This window comes from Polypterus senegalus, chromosome 6 (genome assembly GCF_016835505.1).
Source record: "Polypterus senegalus isolate Bchr_013 chromosome 6, ASM1683550v1, whole genome shotgun sequence".
NCBI lineage: Eukaryota > Metazoa > Chordata > Cladistia > Polypteriformes > Polypteridae > Polypterus > Polypterus senegalus.
Window position 1 is genome coordinate 29822580 of NC_053159.1, and position 22730 is coordinate 29845309.

Below are 22730 nucleotides of genomic sequence, written 5' to 3' on the forward strand. Positions count from 1 at the left end.
GGTTCAATAAATTGATTCATGAGTTGATGGTTGGCCTTGATGGTAGAACACCTTTTTTTTTTTTTTACAAAATATATAAATAACAAATACCCATCATCAACTTTTTCATCCTTCACCTTTACATCTGTTTTTCAGCTACCTGTTAAACTGGGAAAGATTTTTTCTTGGCCCACAGAAAGGCCTCACTTCCAACCCTAAAGCAGGCGGCACAGACTTTTGAGGTTATATGGTCTCATCATTAATTATGTCCAGAAGTGAATAACATTAGTTCTACTGTAATCCAGCAACTCTTTGAGCTGTGGGTGTCCACACTTATTGGAGATATAATTTTCAAATGGAGAGAATAAAATTTAACAGCCCCGTTATAATAATAAGACAAATACAAGATGAAAGGTATGACAGCCTCCAAAAAGTTCCAGACAGCAGGTATGGACCTTCGCTAGTCTGTCCAAAAACAGGCTCACTGAATAAAAGCCAGCCCCCCACTGCTACATGTGGACTTTGGCCTAAGCAGGCCTACACATTGAGAGCTGGCTTAAAAAGTTCAAACTATAAGAAACGTCTAAAAAATATACAAAAATACCCTACAAGGGAGAGAATAAACATAAACCTCTGGCTTGTTAAAAAAACTCATAAATGGTATCTCTTTAAATTGAAAATTCATTTAAAGAATATCAAAAGGAAGTAAAAAAGAGTAATGAGTCACAAAAGACAGTATATCCATAAAAAATCAAATCTTATCATCTCTAAACACAAACTCAATGCTCCACAGCTGGCTTTCTCTTTCTGGCTGACTTATAAAGCAAGAAGGAGGCAATACATTCTAGCTGCAGACCTCTGGTGTTTTGCTCTATCAAAGAGCCAATCAAATTACACACATCCTATGACATCTAGCATCCTTTGAGTTATCCATCAGTGATGTTACACAATACGTCCAATCATTTCCATCGTTCCCAACGCACCCATTTTGAAGGCGTATCTTGCGCTTGGTTTCATAAAACATCTTTACACAATAGTTAAGGTTAGGGTTGTGGGACTGTTATCTCACTCATGAATAATGGTGACTGTCGAGTAAGCACGTCTTGCAGTGGGCATTTCCTGTAGTGTGACTGTGCTTTCAGGTAGCGACACTGTCATGTAGTGCTGGGGGCTTCTTAGATTTTTTGCTGTGTAAACCATGTGACATAAACATGCAATTCAGTTGGCTGTTCAGCAGAGCTCCTGAAACACAGAGCTCTAGAGGTCTGCAGCTAGACCCTTCTCAAAGGAGGACACAACAGTAGTGATGTCAGGGTGGTCCTGCCCTTTGGACTTCCAGTCACAAAACACAAGGAACATAAAAATATTTAATATTTATAAATTACAGAAAATAAAAAATAAAAATAACAAAAATGAAACAGAAATGCATATAAACCCAGGCTAACACATAACGTGTGTAGACCAGGAAATCCAACAGAGGAGATCCAGAGCTAGAATCGTTTGAGATATCCTTATGCACAGCAAAACCGCTGCTGTTAAATTAAAGCTTTAATTGTATGTTTAACTTCACTCTTTTCATATATACACTTTGAAGAGTTACCTCAAAGTTAATGTTTTTCTTGTGTGCCATGTAATGCTTTCAATACCATATAATACCATTAAACGTTACGGGTATCAGGGTCTGTTATGCTGACATTCATAAAGGCCTCCTTGCCCCCAACTATACATAAAATGAATCAAAAATCTGTTTTACTGTTCTGTGCTTCTTGACCATTACAGACTGCATCAATCACAGTGAGACCCTCAGCTCAAAAATACAGTCACAGTAACATTTTGGTAAGAGAAGTGGCACTGAGATTACAAATGGTGGCAGCGGTGGGATTTGTCTTGTACTTTCCAGAGCCGTTTTTACTGACTTGGCCAAACTGATATTTTTTTTCATATTAAATTACCACCAACCCTTTGGAAGGTGACCGTTTGGCAATATTTGAGCATTACAAACAAATCACAATGTCTAGATCTTTTTTAATAAATAATGAATAATTGTTATTGTGCTGTAATCTGCTCTGATATGACACACACTGTGAAAATGACTACATTAAATTTTAGTTTCTATATATTCAACTAGGGGGTTCACCCCACGCACGCTTCGCTCGCCAACCTACCGCACTATGCGCCAGCCACTTCACATCTCTGCCACTCATGTTGTGAAGAGGGGGGCTGAACGCTACTCTGAAGCCCCCTCTTAAATGGTGATACACTGGGAAACAAATAGTTTTTTTTACCTCCTCTTTGTTCGATCAGCTGCTGCTGCCATGCAGCGTGATCTGCATCTTGTGCGGCGCTTCGAACATTTAAAAGCCTGTACAGCAGCTGTCCTACTCTTTGTCTTTTATTTCCAGCCCAGGCCATGGTTAAATCTCTTGGCACATTTTATTAAAGTCTCGTCTTGCGGGACATGAGTTCTTAATATTTTTTAGTTTATAATTTAAAAATGGAATAAGAATCTGAAAATCAAACAACATCACATTAAAGTTAGTTAAATTCTGAAAAGAATGATACCAAACATATATATGTAGGTTTTAAAATAAGCCTGATTTAAAGTGTGACAAAAAAGTGACATAAAAACATCACATAAAATCGTTGCACAAACTCGTTGCACTTTTAGGCTTAGGATTTTATATATAGAGAGTAGATAAATTATAATAATAATTTTTAAATCACCTATATATCTCCTCTTGAGCTTTCATAATTATAGTAGGTAGTATTGGTTCTTGCCTTGCAATTGATGCTCCTGCGTTAGGCTCCATAATGCTGTAGAATGAATGAATGAGCGAATGCACTATTCTGTATGTTATTGTAGGATAATGCATTCATTCAGAGTATCACACAATTCAAACAATGTGTTGTGTCTTACACTAAGGCTGTTTTCACATGCAGATTACTGTATTTTTGCTGGCCTAAAATATTTTTTCTTGAATTTCTGTAATGGTGCATCATGACAAAAACTTCACTGAAGAAGTGCTCCGTTTTTTAAAACTATCAGCCCCACTTGCAACATCCAATGCTATGCAAACTTTGGGGTCCCTCTAGTGGACCCAGCCTAAAACTACACCTTCATCCAGCATTTGCAAAGAAATGCGGCTGGAGCCCCAGAGACCTCCCTCCTTGTAGCTCTTACCACTATAGATCCCTCATTCTGGCCACACACATTCAAAATATAAATTATTTGTAAGATTAATTTATTCATACTGCAATTTATGATTTTATTTAAGTAAGAGTAGAAGATTATTTGTAAGCATTTTTGTTTATTTTGAGGAAAATATGTTGTGTGACCAATAATGTGGAGATGCATGAATATTATAGTCTTAAATATACAATTTTGACCCTTTCTATTAAGACTGATTGGGTTTTTTCCTAAATTCTGAATTTGATTCATGGCATTCTGTTGTATGTGTGTGGCTCCAGGAGAGACATACACATACATATACACACATTACGTTGCTATGATGAGGGGGCTATGCAGACGACAGTCTACTGGGATGGAGGTTTGTGGTGTTCAAGCCATACCCCTCTCAGCTTCTCAGCATCAATGCTTGAAAGATGCAAAAAACGAAAGTCTTCCATATCTCTAGATCTGAACGTTGATCAAAATAGCTTCTGAATTTGAAGAGACTAAACACAAATCACAACCCCTCAGTAGAACATACATGCTCAATTTGTCTATCAGATATTGTTGAGGAAGGTCATGTTGGCTCTCCATTTATCCAGCTTTGTGTATACTTTATTCGATTCTGAGATATCGATGTGTTTTGCTTTTATCGTAGGCATACCATGCACTGCTTTAATCTCCTAAGTTGAATTGCTTTTGTAAAGCTTTTTGAAAGCTCTGTGAAAAGCTCTTTATACTGCAAAGTTTGGTGGATTGATGTTATGTATTTTTATAAATTAACATTAGGACAAGATTGTGCTGCGATTTTATTAACACATGTTTTAAATGAAGAATGATCTGTAGAGAAATTAACTGATCACTGTAGTTTTGTTTTTTATTATCCCATGCTGTTTAGAAAACCTATGGTGTGAAATAGAACAGTTAAAATAATGTAAAATGTGTAATTTACTTTTGTCTGCCGTTTAATGTTGCATAACTCTTTGTTTCCTTCTTGACTATAATTCTGAGTATCAGCACGGTTAGTTTCATGCTGCTGCTTAGATAAAAGAAATTAAAATTGTGAGCTGAAAGAGACATTAAAATGATTAACTGGGATGTCTAATTTTCTTTATACTGTATTTATGCACACATTCTCACTGAGTATATTTTATCATGTTCGGAAAATATATTTTTTGTAGGGTAAGGATTTTGTACCATGCTGATCACTTTCAAAAATAATAGAATTAAATTGCATTAAAAGGTGTGTATTTGTTCTGTTTTTCTGAATGAGGGTTGCACTTGATTTTTAAAATGTCAGTTCTGGTATAAAGTGTGCAAAAAAGATAGAAAGTAAAGTACAGTGAAAATGATGAAGAAAGTAAACTTATTCTGAGTGCTCAGTGCGCTGTATGTCAGGGGTCCATGGGCCACTAGTGGTCCGTGAGCATGTGCCAAGTGGTCCACGGGTTGACCTAGTCATCTTTCTTGGAAGAACTAACTTGCTGATAAGGCCACATGAAACAGTTTTAAGACACCAGCCATGGACTGCACTGTCTTCCTTTTCTCATGGATGATATCGTCTTTTACTTCTACACCACTAACGTCCCACACTGATCTTGTATGGGTTTAGTCATTTGATTTCTTTCTCTCTTTCTGTCTTTTGACATATCATTAAACTTGCTGTCTCTCTCCCATCCAACCTAAATCCTCCACTATTAAATCCATCTTGACATTCATGTCAAGAGTCAACCCCTGGAAACTGCAATCCCTTAATTCCATGTGGATGCTGAAACACACAGCCTATGTGCTGTAATATCATCTTAAAGACATTGCAATGGACCATTGGCTAAAGTATGGAATGCTGAAAAGTTAACCCAGCAAGGTTTGAACAGTAGTCTCCTAATGCAGAATATCCTTCCAAGTGTTGAGGACTGAGCACTTGGTTGGCAGGAGATTCAAACAGGAGCAGTGAATGCCACCCTGTCCTGAGAAGTAATGTACAGTATTTGCGTGACTGAGTGATCCTCATTCCAAAACACTAACACCTAATCATCATCATCATCATCATCATAAGGGGCATCAAAGTGGAGATGCCCTGGCATCAAAGTGAGGAGGCTGGAGTTCATGTCCTGGGTGTCCCCTGTGCTCCCCCCTACCTGCTCTTCCTGTGTCTCCATGGGTTTCCTCCGATGCTCCAGTTTCCTCCCACAATCCAAAGACATGCAGGTTATGTGAACTAAATTGAACCTTGTGTCTGTGTGGATGTGTTCAGCCAATGATGGACTGGTGGATTTGCCCAAGGCCTGTTTCTATATTGTGCTCAGTGATTGCTGGGATACATACAATACAATACAGTTTATTTTTGTATAGCCCAAAATCACACAGGAAGTGCCGCAATGGGCTTTAACAGGCCCTGCCTTTTGACAGCCCCCCAGCCTTGACTCTCTGAGAAGACAAGGAAAAACTCCCAATAAAACCTTGTAGGGAAAATGGAAGAAACCTCGGAAAGGCAGTTCAAAGAGAGACCCTTTCCAGGTAGGTTGGGCGTGCAGTAGGTGTCAAAAGTAGGGGGTCAATACAATACAATATACACAACAGAACAATTCCTTAAGACAGCATAATAATAAAAATTTTAGAATTACGGTTTAACAGTAGATGATATGACATAATTAGGTTTCGATATTTTTAGAGTCCTGGAGACCTCATCCATCTAGCTGCATCTCCATTTGGCCATGCCACGGCTGAAACATTGCTCGATGAAAGGACCCCTCTTTCCCATGATTCCTGTGATCCTCCATCAGGGATGACTTTACCATAGGCAGGCAAACAACTTGGCAGGTGGGCCGTGGCACCAATGGCCACATTTGGGTACCGAGAAAAGAAACAGAATAGGTGAGGGTTAGTATTCAAATATAATTATTCATGTTACTTATGTTATAGTGCTAATGACTAACAACAGAGATGCAGTATGTACAGTTAATCAGCAGCTCTAGTCAGGATATGCTAAACTGAAGTAGTGAGTCTTCAGCCGGGATTTAAAGGCTGAGACCGAGGGGGCATCTCTTATGGAAGCAGGAAGACCATTCCACAGTTTAGGGGCCCTGTAACTAAAAGCTCGACCTCCCACTGTTATTTTATTAATCCTTGGAATCCTAAGCAGACCGGCATCTTGAGATCTTAATGTGCGCTCAGGTTTGTAAGTCATGATAAGTTCAGACAAGTAAGCTGGACCTTGGCCGTTGAATGCTTTATATGTTAAAAGGAGGATTTTGAAATCTGCCCTAAATAGGCTCCAGTTGCCCTAGAACCATTCCCTGGATATGTGGATAAGAAAATGGATCGATGAAAGGATGGATAATGATGAAATATTGATGATCTGACCTGTATCTATACTAATAAATGGCAAAGCCCTCACTCACTCACTCACTCACTCACTCACTCACTCACTCACTGACTGACTCATCACTAATTCTCCAACTTCCCGTGTAGGTAGAAGGCTGAAATTTGGTAGGGTTATTCCTTACAGTTTCCTTACAAAAGTTGGGCAGGTTTCATTTCGAAATTCTACGCATAATGGTCATAACTGGAAGCTGTTTTTCTCCATTTACTGTAATGGAGATGAGCTTGAAACCCGTGGGGGCGGAGTTTCGTGTGACATCATCACGCCTTCCATGTAATCACGCAGTATGTAGAAAACCAGGAAGAGGCCCAAAAAGCGCTGAAGAAAACATGCATTATATAATTGAGAAGGCAGCGAAACAATAAGAAGCGAGCGAGTGACATATACAACCATATTCATGAGTTCTGCTACTTCGGAAACAAAGCACGATGTAAACCTACACTTTAAATTAAGTTCATAGACAGGCTGCGCTGGCGTTTGTAATTTAGTGCCTGCCCCAATAAGGCCGTCCGTCAGCGGCAATCCAATAGCAAACTGCCACGGGTAAATATTCACGGGTGAAGGACTGTGCTTATGGAGAGGAAGATGAGATGGTCAGGGTGGTGTTTGACACAAACTCAGCGAAACTGCGAGAGAAAGTTTTAAGTGCCAGGACTAAGGTAACATTAAATACAGCCATGGACATAGCACGAGATGGCACCAGCACAGCTGGGAACCTTCGATGCATGTACACCGAGCGGCTCACGTGAACTGACGCAGTGCACAGATAAAAGGCAACAGTTCCAAAGAGCGCTGAACAAAAACCGAATTACACAATTGAAAAGGCAGCAAAAAATATGAAGCGTTTGATACATACAAGCATATTCATAAATCCAGCTACTGCGGAAACAAAGCACACGTTGGAAAAAGTCAATGTCCTGCTAAAGGAAGACAGTGTAAAAAAACCCGTGCATGTAGTGTGTCAGGTCTCAGATAAAGAAGAAGACGAGCTGTTTATTGATGCAGTAAGAAACGAATCGATGAATGAAACCTGTCATCTTTACAACGATTGACAAACACGGAATGTAACTTGAACACAACACATCCTACAAATACGAACCTGATTGAAAGAAATAATGAGAATCAAATCCTTGATGACAGCAACACTCAGTAACACTCACAAAACAAATACTGTATATTGACAGTCATGTTACGTTATTTTTAAAATGTTCCCTTTTCTTTTTCATAGCTTTTTTAACACACTACTTCTCCGCTGCGATACGCGGGTATATATATATGTATATATATATACCCGATCTACATACTCGAATAATGGATACTTTATTCGCCATCAATGATTGTTTTGGTAAAGCCATACTCAGTGTATTCATTAGATGAACGGTAAAAAAGTAAGAGCGAGGGGAGGATGACTTATTGAGGCATGCAAGCAAAACCACAATAGCACGCGGGCTTGATGTATTAAAAAATATATCTTTTCAAGTTCTATTTACTCCATATGTGTCAAACTCAAGGCCCGCAGGCAACATCCGCCCAGCGTGTAATTATATCCGCCCGAGATCATTTTATATACTGTATTATTGTTATTAATGGCCCGGGGATATGAAGCACTGGTAACACAATAAACTACAGATCCCATAATGCAGCGCTTCAGCTGCCTTGCGAACACTTACGCGTCCCGCCATCTCTTCAGTCGTTTCCTTACTTTGCGAAGGAAGCAGCTTTCTCAGAGCTTCTGCACTGTTTTATAAACGAACGATATATAAGAAAGTCCTTTTTCCTTGCTTCGCCAACGAAGCAGCCTTTTTATTTAATCCACAGGTTCTCAGCTGTTTCATTGTTCATTTATTACGATTTTTATAGTTATTGTGTAGGTTTTATTTAATCCACGGGTTCTCTTCTGTGTTCACTGCGGTGTCTTCTTTCGTTTACGAGCTTCGCCAAGGAAGCAGCTTTCTCACAGCTTCTGCACTGTTTTAAAACGAACGACATATAAGAAAGTGCTTTTTCCTTGCTTCACCAACGAAGCAACCTTTTTATTTAATTCACGGGTTCTCTTCTATTTTATTGTTCATTTGTTACGATTGTTACAGTTGTTGTGTAGGTTTTATTTAATCCACGGGTTCTCTTCTGTGTTCACTGCGGTGTCTTCTTTCGTTTACGACCTTCGCCAAGGAAGCAGAAACTTACAACCACCGAAACTTTGTAACGGCACAAGACTTCAGGTCACATCTCTACAAAACAACCTAATTGAAGCAACTATATTTACTGGCAGTGCCTCAGGTGACACAGTTTTTATTCCTCGCATCCCCGTTATACCATCTAATCTCCCATTTCAATTCATACGCATTCAATTTCCAGTAAGGCTCTGCTTCGCAATGACAATTAATACGTCTCAGGGACAAACACTACAAAGGTTGGCATTGATTTGAGGCGGGATTGCTTTTCACATGGCCAAATGTATGTTGCACGCTCAAGAGTGAGCTCAGCACACAGCTTAGTCATATTACAACCAGAGGGCCGAACTGACAACGTGGTATACAGAGAGATCCTTAACAATTCGTTCAGTCTAAAAATGTTTACTTTTTTATTAATTAAAATATTCAGACAGTATTTCACCGCTGCGAAGCGCGGGTATTTTGCTAGTAAGAACTATAAATTTCATTGCATCCACCAGGTTCATAACATCAAAGAGCAAAATATCAAGAAGACTTTGGGTGGTGTATACCTGAAAAGAATCCAAAAGTCCAAGTTGAATGGTTTCAATGCCATCCAAGTTATCAACATCTGGGAAGTGCTGGTCATCAAATACACCATAAGAATGGTGTGCAGGATGCAGAATGAAATTGGATGAGTTGGAACACAAAATGAGGAACGTCATGATGGCCAGTTATGCCTGGTAGAAAGTGTGGCTTTAGATTAATCAGTCAGCAGCAGAAGAGAAGAGGGCTTGCAAGAAAAAACATCCACAGAGGTACAGAAGGTGCCTTCAATTAAGTTGTTGAATTTAAATTGCTGAAAACATGAGGAACAAAGGAAATACTAGAGAACAGGAATTAGAAAAAGGATCTGCTTGGACAATACTAGAGGGACATCAGAGGAAAAAGTGAAAATTAGAAAAACTGAAAAGAAGAGAGAACTGAGGGGCTGATACCAGCAGCTCAGGACCAAGCTATGAGGATTAATGAAATAAAGGCATACATTGACCACGCAATTGTTAAGAACATATACAGAAAAGGCGGAAACAGAAGACCACCTGGTCAGCACCTGTATCTACAGGAAAATGGCACAGACTGACTCTCTGGAAAGGTAACAGCAATGCTACACTGGAATCTAAGAACCACAATGTTCCTGCATCTGACAAATGGTGGGAGCAGTGGTGTAACTAGAATCTGACATTGTGATCTGTAGTGAGAGTAGGGAGCAGGTTGAGAAGACCCTGGAGAGGTGGAGATATGCTCTAGAGAGGACAGGAATGAAGGTCAGTAGGAACAAGACAGAATACGTGTGTGTAAATGAGAGAAAGGTCAGTGAAATGGTGAGGATGGAGGGAGTAGAGTTGGTGAAGATGGATGAGTTTAAATACTTGGGATCAACAGTACAGAGTAATGGGGATTATGGAAGAGTGGTGAAAAAAAGAGTGCAGGCAGGATGGAATAGGTGGAGGGAGGAGAGTGGCAGGAGTGATTTGTGACAGACAGGTATCAGCAAGAGTGAAAGGGAAGGTCTACAGGACGGTAGTGAGACCAGCATTGTTATACAGGTTGGAGACGGAGGCATTGGCAAAACAACAAGAGACAGAGCTGGAAGTGGCACAGTTAAAGATGCTAAAATTTGCATTGGGTGTGACGAGGGTGGATAGGATTAGAAATGAGGACATTAGAGGGTCAGCTCAGGTTGGACAGTCCGGAGACAAAGTCAGAGAGGCGAGATTGCATTGGTTGGACATGTGCAGAGGAGAGATGCTGGGTATATTGGGAAAAGGATGCTAAGGACAGAGCTACAAGGCAAGAGGAACTGGTGTAACTAGAATCTGATAAAACTCCAGTGCAGAAATTAATATAAGCCCCTCCTCATGTGAAATTAAATTAAATCAAATTAAAAAATGACCACCATCAATGAGATATGGCAAGCATCTAAGCTTCCTAACATATCTATGCTCATAATTCATGATAATGGAGTTGTGGGAATTAAGACATCATTAACTTTTCGTTCTGATTTCAAATTGCCTAGCGCGTTAATGATAAAGCCTTGTGAAACAACAATAACCATAAAGTCACCATGGACCCTGGTGCAGCTGCCTATAGTTGTAGCAGGTGCCACATGTGCTAATGTCCCTTTGTTAGTTTGTGTCTCCTTAAGGAGTACCTCAGGAAACGGGTTGCTGGGTTCACTGAAAATGGGAAACTACACCTTTAAGGGAAAGACACAGCATTGACAGCACAGTTGGGCTGAAGTCGAATTAACCCAGAAGGGAAGGGAGAGAGAGAGAGAGAGAGAGAGATAGAGACATCGAGTGGTGAAGTGAGGGAGAATGGTATCACTTCAGTGTGCAATACTTATGACATAGATCAGGCAATGACCACAACGTCAGTCACAAAATGGTCTTTGAGTCAGATAACCCTAACACAACCCTAATCTTAACCATAGTGTAACGGGGCCCTAATGTGTACCATAAACTAATAAGATGGGTGTTACATGATTGACGTTGAGGGTGTTTCTTGATGCTGGGGCTTTACATGACTGGCCTCATAGGTACTGCCATTTGCCATTACATTCTGTTGAAGCGAGGTGCAACAGCGCATTAGCGCTGAGAATCCACTTGCGAGCCACCTGCTGGAAGAAGCTTTTGTTTTACTCAGAGTTGCAAGGAAGGTGCGTCTCTGAAGACCAACTTTTTTTTGTAGTTTCACTGGATTTCACTGGAGTGACTGACCATTGGATCAGTAGAACAGAACATTTATGTAATTGGCATTGGCTGCCGGCGTATTACGTTAGACTTCCAACGTTTCACCATCCTCTTGCACTGTAAGGACAATAAACCAATGTGTGATGATTTGGCAGAATTGGGTTATCACTAGTGAGAGCATCTCACACCCTAATTTGTAAATGTTTCTGTTTAATTCTTGTTATGTACTTGTTGTTTGGGGAAGTACATTTAAACTGTTGTATCTTTAATATGTAAATATACTTTTTATCATATGTTTATCTGGGTCGTGTAGTGAGTGGGTCAAATAGGATGACCGTTGGTCACATTAACCTCGAAAGATTTGTACTGTTATTAATCTAGTGTTTTTTTGATCGTGTGGCAGCCCTGGGTTTAGTTGTTCTTCTGAGGCGGCAGTACATAGTTTTACCACTGGGTGAGAGAACAAGGCCAAGAAAGCCCTGCAGGAAAATGGCATTGGGATTCTATGGACTTCAAGGTACAAGCTGATAAAGCATCAGTTATAGAATAAGCCTGACATCACTGTGGTTAGACTGGTGCACGTGGCAATGTCAGGAGAGCCAAATCAAGCTGAAAGAACTGGAGGGGATCACCAAGTATAAAGAACTGAAGGTAGATGTCAAGATTAGAAAGTTTCAATTCTAGGAATGAGGGGAGCCGTATTCATAATTACCAGAGACCTCAAGAAGTCCCAAAGAATTATGGCGCCAGACAAGATCATGCTAATTCATTTGCAGAAGGCAGCACTACTGGGAACAGAACATATTCTACCCTGAATACCTCTGATATTCCTAGGTTCTTTGATAGGACTTGAATTACAGAGGCCAATAGTGAGCATTCTGACATAAATATTCCAAACTTTTTTTAATTTGAAATTTGTGACCGCAAAAAACATGGAAAAGAAACCCCTCCAGTGCAGTATAATAATATAATGAATTAATTCAGTCAGATAGAAATATGGAAGACACTGGGACACAGTGATCAATTGCGGGCATCTCATAGTTCTTTCCATCTTCTCAATTTTATTACCTTCCTGTCTTCTGACAGTTATCCTGGAACTTACTAAAGACATAATGTTATATTACCTAACAGCCAAACAAACATGTGAGCAAATGTAGGTGAGTGCATAAGTGTACTCTGGCGTCCCATCCAGGGTTGGTACCCACCTTGTGCCTGATGCTAATAGAATAAGGAATACCTACTTTCAATTCAACTGGGTCAGAAGATGGATGGATGAATAACTTAAAAATTATAATGCCCCTCAATTATTGCACTTAGGTTTTCTGCTTTGAACGTCTGCGCCTTTTGCATTGTATCAGCAGCCTAGGTTGTTAACTGGCTTTACAATTCTCTGATTAGCCAGCAGGTGGCAGCCCTCCCCTGCATTTTAGAGAGCAGCTCCTATATGGCTGCTGTCACAAAGGCAAGCACTCATTACATAATGCAAGGCTTTTACAAAATGACACCCAAAACCACACAGAAGCAAAGCAGCACCTGCAATAAACCATTTCAAAGAAGACAAGATGCCAAATGAATACAAGAAAGGCACCTGAACACAACTTACACTATATGCACAGACATGCAGTGGGTAGCGCTGCTCCCTAGCAGTTAGGAGACCCGGGTTCGATTACTGGGTCCTCCCTGTGTGGAGTTGTATGTTCTCCCCGTGTCTGCATGGGTTTCCTCCTGGTGCTCCAGTTTCCCCCCACAGTCCAAAGACATGCAGGTTAAGTGCATTGGCAATCCTAAATTGTCCCTGGTGTGTGCTTGGTGCATGGGTGTGTGTGTGTGTGTGCCCTGCGATGGGCTGCCGCCCTGCCCGGGGTTTGTTTCCTGCCTTGCGCCCTGTGTTGGCTGGGATTGGTCCAGCAGACCCCCGTGACCCTGTAGTTAGGATATAGCGGGTTGGATAATGGATGGATGGACGGTACAACTGAGAGATTTGTGGGTTATCAACAATGAAGCATTTAGCATTGGGATTCAATACCTTTCTGCTGATGAGAAGAGAAATAGTAGACGTTACCTCCTGCTGGTATTAGATCCTGTGTGAAGGGATGATAGGTGGCTGTACTAAAGAGTTATTTCAAAGCTTCTGCAACATGAAGGTCCTTCTGCTAGACTACCTCTTGTCTGCAGATTTGGTGACAATCATCTCTATGGTGCAGTAGTGCCTGAAGTTTACCTTTGGGGAGGTTGGACCTGTATTTGTTGGGACAAGAAAGTTTACTGGGAATTTGGTTAGAGCACTGAAGAAATAATCAACAAATCCAAACTGTCCAGCCAGTCAGCTTGGGATTAATGGAGTTGATTGTTTCAGAGACAGGCTTACTCTCTTTGACGGTGCTAGTCTCTGTTTAAATATTTAAATATGTGTTTGGCACATGGTGATCATATAACTGGGTGACATGATGTGAAGATAATACGACACAAGTAAGGTGAGGGTTTTTCATGAACGTTTTTGATATTGTTTGCTGTGGTCCAGCATTGGTCTTCATGAATGCCCATTCTATCTGAATGTTTATTACCAACCTTCTCCATGTAAACATTTAAGATTATAAAGTTTCCTGGCCATCACTACAAACACCATAGGGTAAGTAACATATTGGTGGAGTAGGTAATTGTGCTGAATTAAAGAGGTATATGGGATGAGTGAAATAACAGGGGCAGCTAAGCTTTCTGATATTTATGATTGTCTTTGTCAAAGCTATTTAGTAGCCTGTTTAGTGATGTACGGTTTTGACATTTTGCCCTAATGTTTGCATTTTTATTCCTGCTTAAGGTTTTGATTTGATTTTCTTGTGCTCTGCTTGAGTTTCAGTGTTTTGACTTCTCTTTATATTATGGTTTACAGTGATATATATAGGTATGCCCTTGTGATACACGGGTTGAAGATTCATGGGTTCGCCTATTGGCAGGCTTGTCATCAATAATTAAATGGAAATTATTTTGCAAGTTTTACGACCTATTGTGGAAAATTAAAGACAAGCATGTACCCTGTTTCTTAAGTGGACTGCAAATCCCAGCAACCCCGGAAGCACTGCATCACTGGCCAACTTTGGCAGTTTACGCAAGGGTTGCTGAGTGAAACAAGACTAAAAGTGAACAATAAGAAGCTGGAAGGATCACAGTCGGTGGTGTCTTTTTGTTTCAGTGCTTCACTGCACAATTGCATTACAATCATACCCATACAGTCTTCTCTGGATTTATGTTCGTGTCCTGTGCTTGCTTGTTTGTGTGATTTTGTCTGGATTGGAAAATGTCTTCGTCTGAGGAGTGCAACAACTTCTACAAATCTTCACTTACATCGGCATCACAGAAGGACAAAACTTTGCATAATTTTTCGGAGGCTGTTCACAGGGAACTTGATGTCATAACCTCACCGCCATCATCTGCATCTGTAAAACTGGACTGTGTCATGAGGGCTTATCGTTTTCGTGCTTAATGTTCTGTTGGAATTCTTTTGTGTCTATAATATTAACCATTTTTGTTGTTTACTATCATAAATTGACACACACATTTATGATGGTGTTACATTTTGTAAAAAGTTACAGTGAACTAGAGAACTGCTGAACTGACGCGTCTTTGACTTGGCAGCCAGCCTCACACATATGATTTGACTCCACAGTGATCAATCTATTTTGCATTTATCAAAACCTTTTGCATCTGGTTTAGTGCAATTAAACTTAAAATATACAGAAATTATGGGCTCAAAATGTACTGGCGGATATTCGTATTCATGGCGGTCCCCTAAACCTTTTGAATTGCAAGGAATAATCGTTTCTTTGCCCTTTCCTTACCTTCTCCCGTAGCTTTTCTACTGCCTGCCTGTCTTGATTTGTATTCCCACTATGATGCGGTCACTCCACTGTTGGGTTCATGGAAGCAAAGGTTGGAGGTTTGCCACCTTAGAAGCTGTGGTCATGTGCAGCATTACCGACAAACTGACTACCAAGTAGCATGTAATGCAACTGCCTTCGGTTCAGAGGGTTTCTTGACACCATAACTGGTCACCCTGAAGTGACTGCCCTACGCAGGCTTGTTTGATGTTTCAGGACCTGCTTGTGAAAGGTTTGTAATGTAATCCAAAAGAATCCATGGAGGTTAAACATTTCCATATTTTACCTTTTTATTGTTAGGGTGGGGAGGGGGGTCTGTATGTTGGGAGGAAATTAAAAAGTACATGCTAACAAAGATCATCTGTAATTTTGCACATGGTTTCATTTGGCCTTCTTTAACAGACATTGAAAATAAACATCACACTGTAATGGTGGAAACCATTTGTACTTGTTGTGATCTGAGCTGTATTTAAATTTTTTATAGTCTTTCATTAGCCTTTAAAATAACTGAGTGGTTTTGGGATCTGAAAGGACAATGAATGAAGTTTATTGTTTACTAGAAAAATACCAGTGCTTCGCAGCGGAGAAGTAGTGTGTTAAAGAAGTAATGAAAAAGAAAAGGAAACATTTTAAAAATAACGTAATATGATTGTCAATGTAATTGTTTTGTCACTGTTAATGAGTGTTGCTGTCATATATATATATATATACACACACACAGACACACACACATATAAACATATATACATATACATATATACATATCTACATATACACATATCTACACATACACATATCTACTGTATATATATATATATACATACATATACATACAGACACACACACATATATATATATATATATATATATATATATATATATATATATATATATATATATATATATACATATCCACATATATATATATACATAAATATATACTGTGGAGCCGACCCGGACACAGACAGGCGGACATGTTGTTACTCACCACTACACGTTTATTATGTACAAAATAATTTCAAGTAATGGTCACTCAGACCCAATCCCATGTGCACAAACCCCAATATTCAGTCCTGGCCACTCAATGCCTTTCTTCAGGCCGCCTACACTCTCCTCTCTTGCCTCGTCCTCTTCTACCCGACTCTAGCTTCGAATGAAGAGAGACGGCCCCTTTTATCCTCTCCCAGACGAGATCCAGGTGGCTCCCGGCATTCTCTCGTTGGCCACGCCCCAGCGTGGCGGAAGTGCCGGCTGTTCTCCCGGCAGCTCTCCGGTGCCCTTCTAAATCTTTCCCCCAGCACTTCCTGGTGTGGCGGAAGTGCTGATGGAACAGGTCCCCAAGGCATAGGGGCGCCTCCTGGCGGTGACCACGGGCCCCTGCAGGGTGGGGCTTCCATGCCCTTAACCCGTGGCCCCCAAAGCAACCAGGAAGGTGGCCCCCACGTGATCCAGGGTGGGCACAGACCCACATCCGGTCCCACGCGGCGTCCCGGCCAGGTCATGGCCCCTGGCATCCCTGACAGTGCCCCACAGCCAGCGAAGACCACTCGCCTCACAGCCAGCGAAGACCACTCGGGAAGAGCGACCCGTCCCGCGAGGGCAGCATAGCCCCGAAGCGGGTCCTACTCCAGGACAGCCGGGGTCCGGTCCCGCTCTCCAAGCAGGAATAGGGGCGGAGACGCGGCCTGAGCACCACCACTTGGTGCTCCACTGTGCCTTGTACACGGCACCCCGGGGCCCCCTCGTTCGGCACTTCCTCCGAGGCCTCCTCACCCCTTTGTTCGGAGTCACTCGCTAACTTGCAGCCTTCTCCAGCCGTGGCAGCACCCCTTCGCCAGCAGAGAGTCCTTCCCGCAGATGGCCCGTCTCCTGAGGGCAGGTTCCCAATGGAGTGGGTCCTTCTGCCAGTCCGGGGTCCGGTCCTGCAAAAGACAGAAACACAGGGGCAGAGCTGCTGCCTGGACACCCTTCCCTGGCGTCCCACTGTGCCATGCACTGTCAGCGCTCGCCCCTCCAACCGGCACCCCGGCACTTGCCTGTTCGGCACCCTCTCCACGGGTTCCATGTCCCTCCTGATGTTAGAGCTGCCGGCACTGCCTGCATTCTTTTCCTCTCCACCGGCTTCAGGGATTCCCTCTGCCCCTGCAGAGGGCGGCCAGCACCCGGACGCGTGCACTCAGCACCGCGTACCCTCCTATTGGAGGAACCGGCACTCAGCCTGCCATTCCTCCTGTCACTCTGGGACGCCCTGACTGTTTGAGACTCCTTATTACAGAGGAAGAGCCTCTTTCCTGTCTGCGACCCTACAGTGCGGCGCGAGACCGCAGCCGACTCGGGGTGAATGGCGCTAGGACCCGTGGCACTTAGCAGCCCGTGTCCACTCAGCGTCCTCACGGACTCCCCCCTCGCCACGCGTACCGACCACGGCACCGCACCTCCTGTCAGAGGGCTGCTTACTTGAAGCTGATCATTGGCATCACAGCCATGTTAAGCAAACCCTCCTTCATGCTATACGGGGACGGCGAAACCTACCTTCCCCATCGTGTCGCTCTGGCTGGAGAATCCAGCGCCGCGCCGTCGGATCGCCGATCGTAGGTCCTCTATGGACGCAACTGCCTTCCTCTCCAGTACCTGCGTCTCTGCCCGGAAGGCACGTAGCACCAGGATTAACCGCTGCTCCACGGGCTGAAGGCACGCCTCCAGCTCCGACAGAGCAGCCGGCAAAGACAGGAAGTTAACCGACGCGGAGCCTACCTGTCTGTCAGCCTCCGACGCCGGCAACTTCCTGTGGGCCTCCTCCTCTGGCCCAATCGGGTCTCCCTCCTGCTCATGATGGACATTCTTTGGGCCCACCTCTATACAGTCATTGGCGGGCACGCAAGACACAACGTCCAACCGCGTGTCTATCAGGGGGAGGGACTTCTGGTCCGCGGCAATCTTCACACCCCTAGGCGGAGGTGGCGTGCTTGCCGGCAGCCTTGCTTTTGCTGCAGCTGCAGTGGCTCCTTCTCACCAGCTCCCGCAGGCGCCACCGTGCCGTCGAAGCCCCGCCAACCAGCATGTGTCTGCCACAGACGCGGATCCGGGTTGTCCCTGCCTATAAAATAAAGCACACTCCCAGCCCTGCAGGGAACTCACCTCCCGGGTCCAGTCCGACCGAGGAGACGTCCTCGCCGTGGCCTCCGTAGACGCGATGTTGTCCCGGGCACTTCTAGCACCTGTGCACCCACAAGAGCCTGCTGCAGTCCGGCTCCAAACACCGCTGATCCGTTCAGAGGGAAAAAGACACTCCTGCGGACCCCTGGTGGTCCGTGGGGTTTCTTACCCCGCGGGGCTGTGTGCACACAGCACCCGCGCACGCGTGGGGTCCTGCTGCGCCGGGCCGTCCACAACGATATTTTTTGTTTCAGGTCCCCGCCTTGAAACAGGCGGAGCATCCTGCTGACTACGCCAGATGTGGAGCCGACCCGGACACAGACAGGCGGACATGTTGTTACTCACCACCACACGTTTATTATGTACAATAATATTTACAAGTAATGGTCACTCAGACCCAATCCCATGTGCACAAACCCCAATATTCAGTCCTGGCCACTCAATGCCTTTCTTTGGGCCGCCTCCACTCTCCTATCTTGCCTCGTCCTCTTCCACCCGACTCTAGCTTTGAATGAAGGGAGACGGCCCCTTTTATCCTCTCCCAGACGAGCTCCAGGTGGCTCCCGGCATTCCCTCATTGGCCACGCCCCAGCCGGGATGCCTTGAGGGACCGGAAGAGGGTCTACGCCCGCGATGGATCACGTGGGGGCCTCCATCCTGGTTGGTTTGGGGGCCACGGGTAGAGGGTTTGGAAGCCCAACCCTGTGGGGACCCGTGGTCACCGCCAGGGGACGCCCCAATGCCTTGGGGACCCTGGACCTCAGCACTTCCGCCACACCAGGAAGTGCTGGGGGGAAGAGGAGCAGGGACACCTGGAGAGCTTCTGGGAGAACAGCCGGCACTTCCACAATACTGGGGCGTGTCCAGGGAGGAGTGCCAGGAAACACCTGGAGCCCATCCGGGATGAAATAAAAGGGGCCATCTCCCTTCATTCGAGGCTGGAGTCGGGTGGAAGCAGGACAAGGCAGGAGAAGAGAGAGAGGAGGCGGCCCGAAGAGAAGGCATTGTGTGTTGGCCAGGACTGTGTAGGGTGTCGTGTGTGCACTGACTTTTGAACTTGCAAATAGCGTAAAATAAACATGTGGTGGTGATTAACAACATGTCCGCCTGTCTGTGTCCGGGCCGCATCCACATCTGGCGTAGCTGGCCGCCAGGGGTCCGCAGGAGAGCCGTTTTCCCCTGTCGCGGGCTGGCAGCGTGCATGGCGCGAGTGCAGCGGTCTCCAACAAGTGCACCGTTGCTGGAGGCACCCAGGACAGCATTGCGTCCAGAGAGGCCACGCCGGGGACGTTTCCTCAGTTAGACGAGACCTGGGAGGTGAGTTCCGTGCCTATTGGCAGCCTGTCCATGGGGGCCGGGCGTGTTTTCTGTTTTTTAGGCAGGGGCTTCCCAGATCCGCGTCAGTGGTGGGCGCATGCCGGTCTGCGGGGCTTCGACAGCGTAGTGGCAGCTGTGGGAGCTGCGGAGAAGGAGACGCTGCAGCAAAAGAGCCGCTGGCAACAGCAAGGCTGCCAGCAAGCACGTCGCCGCCACAGGAGGGGAGCCAAAATGGCCGCGGACCAGAAGTCCCTCCTCCTGACAGGCACACGATTGGATGGTGTGTCTTACGTGCCCGCTGATGACTGGAGAGAGGCGGGACGAAGGAATGTCCATCACGTGCCGGGGGGAGACCCGATTGAGCCGGAGGAAGAGGCCCACAGGAAGTTGCCGGCGTCTGGACCTGATGGTCGGTCAGGTAGGCTCCACGTCGGTTAACTTCCTGTCTTTGCCGGCTGCTCTATCGGAGCTTGAGGCGTGCCTTCAGCCCACGGAGTAGCGTGTGTCACAGGTGCTACGTGCCCTCCGGGCAGAGCTGCGAGTCTTGAAGATGAAGGCAGTCGCATCTTTCGAGGAGCTGTTGGTGGCGATCAGACGGCGCGATGCTGGATTCTTCAGCCAGAGGTGTACGGCGGGGAAGGTGAGTTCAGTCGTCCCCGTACAGCATGAAGGAGGGTCTGCTGAAAACAGCTGTGATTGTAATGATCAGCAACAAGTAAGCAGTCCTCCGACAGTGGATGCGGCACAGGGGGCTGTGCGCGCGGTGAGAGGAGAGACAGCGAGGGGGCTGGCAGGACACGGGCTGTTGAGTCGGCAGCAGTCTCACGCCGCTCTACAGGGACACAGATGGGAAGGAGGCTCTTTCTTTCCAATAAGAAGACTCAGACCGTCAGGGCGTCCCAGAGCGACAGGAGGAATCGGAGGGTGAATGCCGGTTCCTCCGATAGGATGGGACGTGGTGCTGGGTGTACACGTCCGGGTGCTGGCCACCCTCTGTGGTCAGCGGAGAGAAAAGGAGTGCAGGCGGTTCCGTCTATTCCAACGACAGGAGGGCCACGGAACCCGCGGAGGGTGTGCCGAACAGGCAAGTGCCGGGGTGCCGGATGGAGGAGGGAATGCTGCCAGTGCATGGCACAGAAGGACGCCAGGGAAGGGTGTCCAGGCAGCGGTTCTGCCCCTTTCTTTCTGTCTGTTTCAGGACCGGACCCCGGACAAGCAGTAGGACTCACTTTGTTGGGAACCTGCCCTCAGGAGACGGGCTGTCTGCTGGAAGGACTCTCGGCTGGCGTGCGGGTGCCGCCACGGTTGGAGGAGACTACGAGGGAGCGAGTGGCTCCAACCAAAGGGGCGTGAAAACCTCGGAGGGGGTGCCGAAAGAGTAGGCACCGGGGTACCGGTAAGAGGGGGGAGCACAGCCTGTGCGAGGCACATGAGAGCACCAAGTGGTGGTGTTCAGGTGGCGTCTCCGCCCCTATCCCTGTTAGAACAGGGCCGGACCTCGGCTGCCCAGGAGTAGGACCCGTTTTAGGGGTAAGCTGCCCTCGCGGGACGTGTCGCTCCTCCCGAGTGGTCTTCGCTGGTTGTGGGGCACTGTCAGGGATGCTGGGGCAACAACCCGGCCGGGACGCCTTGAGGGACCGGAAGAGGGTCTACGCTCGCCATGGATCACGTGGGGCCTGCCATCCTGGTTGGTTTGGGGGCCATGGGTAGAGGGCTTGGAAGCCCAACCTTGTAGGGACCCGTGGTCACCGCCAGGGGGCGCCCCAATGCCTTGGAGACCCTAGATCTCAGCACTTCCGCCACACCAGGAAGTGCTGGGGGGAAGAGGAGCAGGGACACCCGGAGAGCTTCCGGGAGAACAGCCACACTGGGGCGTGCCCAGGGAGGAGTGCCGGGAAACACCTGGAGCCCATCTGGGATGAAATAAAAGGGGCCATCTCCCTTCATTCGAGGCTGGAGTCGGATGGAAGCAGGACAAGGCAGGAGAAGAGAGAGAGGAGGCAGCCCAAAGAGAAGGCATTGTGTGTTGGCCAGGACTGTGTGGGGTTTCGTGTGTGCACTGACTTTTGAACTTGTAAATAGTGTAAAATAAATGTGTGGTGGTGATGAACAACATGTCCGCCTGTCTGCGCCCGGGCCGCGTCCACAATATATATATATATATCTACATATATATACTGTATATAGCAAAATCTCCGCGCTTCGCAGCGACGAAGAACTGGTTTTAAATTTTTATTAAGAAGAAAAGAAAACCTTTTTAAACTGAGGGAAAATATACCAATAACTATCTGTTAAGGATCTCTTTGTATAGCACGTTGTCAGTTCAGCAGTCCAGTTGTAATATGACCAAGCTGTGCACTGAGATTACTTTTGAGAATGCAACGTATAGTTTTGTCCAGGAGGAAAGCAATGTTGCCTCAAATCAATGGCAACCTTTTGTAGGGTCTGTCCCTGAGACTTATTAATTGTCATCGCGAGGCAGAGCCTTACTGGAAATTTGAGGCATTTGGAAATGGGAGATCAGAGGGTATAAAGGTGATGCGAGGAATACATTCAGAGTGTGGCGCGCTGCTGTTTATTGTGTAGCTGCCTTCACACAGCTTCTCCGCTGTTTTATAAATGAACGACATATAAAGCCATCCTTTTTCCTTGCTTTTGCAAGTAAGCTGCCTTTTTATTTAATCCATGGGTTCTCCGCTGTTTTATTGTTTGTTTATTACGGTTGTTATAGTTCTCTTTATATATCACGTTGTCAGTTCAGCACTCTGGTTGTAATATGACGAAGCTGCGTGAGCTCACTCTTGAGAATGCAATGTATAGTTGTCCAGGAGAAAAGCAATCTTGCCTGAAATCAATGGCAACCTTTTGTAGGGTCTGTCCCTGAGACTTCTTACTTCTCATCGCGCAGCAGAGCCTTACTGGAAATTGGAGGCATCTGAATTGAAA